The 2132-nt window shown below is 40.7% G+C and overlaps 1 protein-coding gene across 1 annotated transcript in view; it reads left to right on the top strand.

Moving 5' to 3' along the window:
• Positions 1-225: 225 nt before the first annotated feature.
• The window catches only part of LOC139559242 (DNA-binding protein SATB1-like), a 34233-nt gene continuing 32326 nt past the window's right edge, over positions 226-2132 (top strand). The window contains exon 1 of the mRNA XM_071375046.1: positions 226-606. The gene's annotated coding sequence lies outside the window, so the exon portion shown is untranslated. The remainder of the gene's footprint in view (positions 607-2132) is intronic.

The following is a 2132-nucleotide window of genomic DNA, read 5'->3' as shown; positions in this document are numbered from 1 at the left end:
AAACAAAGAAACACGGGGAGATAAGGTTGCATTCCACATGCTCACAGTTACATTTGGTTTACATAGGCTACCTATTAGTACTCTATAAACGTGTAGCTTAATAACGCCCAGAGAAACTCCGTGGCCGGTAGGTCCATGGGAGAGGGAGGTATGGAGCGCGTGCGCATGCTTGTCCGCGCGTGTTTGTTGCAACCAATAGCCAACTGAAGAAGAGAGTTGTTTCACAGACAGACTAATGACACTCGCGGTGTATTGTTCGCTTCACCCGTTTCTACTGGATCCCTGTAGCCTACCAGCTGGTCTGTATCGTCATCCCGGGAACAGTGTCTGTCACTGTGGATGCTTTGACTGAGATTTCGGGTAGACCACCTATAGGCCTATAGACTCGTTTCATATTGTTGAAGAGGTCCGAGAAACGCAGCCAGCAAGAGACGACGGGGCATGTTGCTACAGAGCTAATATTGACACAATAGACCGATAAATAGTGTGAAGGCGAAAGTGAGATGTTGTTCACTCACTGACACAGAAAACAACACAAGGAACTGTACTATTTTACTAACGGTATCTCGGAGTCTCAAGAGACAAGAAACCAGCAGCGGATGTCAGGTTTGTCTGATTTTGCCTACTTCGATTTTAAAAAAGAGAACGTTTTTTTGGATGTACCGGTACCTGAGATAAATATGACTGAGATTGTGGAGGTTTTGTTGTTGTTGTTGTTGAAATTCACAATTAGTCAATCTACAATAATGGACGACGCGCAATAATGAGGACTGACAACGTTTGCCTCAAACTTTCCCCACAATGAGTGTGACAGGGCGATTTGTAGAGCGCTTTTGTCAGGTCGGCTTCTGTTGTCTTGATATGCCACTGTCAAAGTCCGATGTCTATAGAGACAGATCGACATTTACTGGGTTGGGGGGTGGTCCAAAAAAGGGTTGTCAAAATACCTTTTTGTTGCTTTGGGGAGGATTGTGTGATTTTCGTATTATTGGTCACAGTGCATTTTTTCCCTGGTTTACATTCCCCATTTTTCAGGTTATATTATTTAATTCCTTCCATATAGCCACTTCCTCATCTGCTCATCTGCATGTTTTGGTACTTCTCTTATGCACTATGCTTTTCTGCTCACTTACTATACAGTCAACTCTATCCTGCCCTCTATCCATATTGACAATAGTGGAAGGTGGATCGTTTGTCCAGATCTGCAATAGGTTAACTAGCAATCATACCACACATAATATCATAAAAATCTGCACCAATTTTCAATATAAATCCACATGAACATAGAGGAATAGCTGATGCGTCATTGCTCATGAAAGAACTGTCAAGACACGCAGCTCTCATACAAATGACATTTACTGTATAAACGATTCTCCTCTTCACATTTCTCAAAATAGTAAAGAATTAAATAGTGATTCACAGACAGCTGATGTGTTGTGCACTGAAGTCCAAAAGTGAAGAGAAAAGGTGAGAGGAGGTGAGCGCGTAGATAGTTGCGAGAAGGAATTATACAGTATATACAACGAGCTAGTGATCATGCTGTTTTTATGTGGCTGCTATGAAAATTAACTGTTTACATGTGAATAGGGGTGTATTCATTCTGTCGATTTTGTTGAAAAACGTTTCTTAAACGGAAGCAAATGGAACAAAACGGGGATAAACATACCTGAATTTGTCCAATAGAAACTCTAATTTGCAACTGTTGGACTAATGATTACACCCTAGATCAGCTAGATGCAGGCAACAGTGTGCAAAGCAGTATTGAATGTGTCTATCACCTTGATTACTCAAAATTCTCCAGAACTGTGCACCTAAAATTTCATTCATAGTCTAGGTTGTAGCAACCTCATGATTGGTACAGAGAAAATTTGAGTATGATGTAGTAACCTAAAGCTATCGATGTTACATTGAACTGGGTGAATGACATTAAACCGATATGCTGTAATATAAATAATAATACGCCCACATCATAAAAGGCACCGGCCTCCACTGCATCCCAGTTAAATGTTGACTGAAATGTAAGGCCCACCTGACAGAATGATATCATGATGATTTGTATCAATCGGTTGCAATTTTTTATAAATTGTATTTTTTTTAAATGGCATACTCTGCCATGTGCAGCTAGCCTAACA

The sequence above is a fragment of the Salvelinus alpinus genome, chromosome 29 (genome assembly GCF_045679555.1).
Source record: "Salvelinus alpinus chromosome 29, SLU_Salpinus.1, whole genome shotgun sequence".
In the NCBI taxonomy this organism is placed as follows: Eukaryota; Metazoa; Chordata; class Actinopteri; order Salmoniformes; family Salmonidae; genus Salvelinus; species Salvelinus alpinus.
The sequence above is the reverse complement of the archived record's forward strand: the minus strand, read 5'-3'. Positions and strand labels throughout refer to the sequence as shown.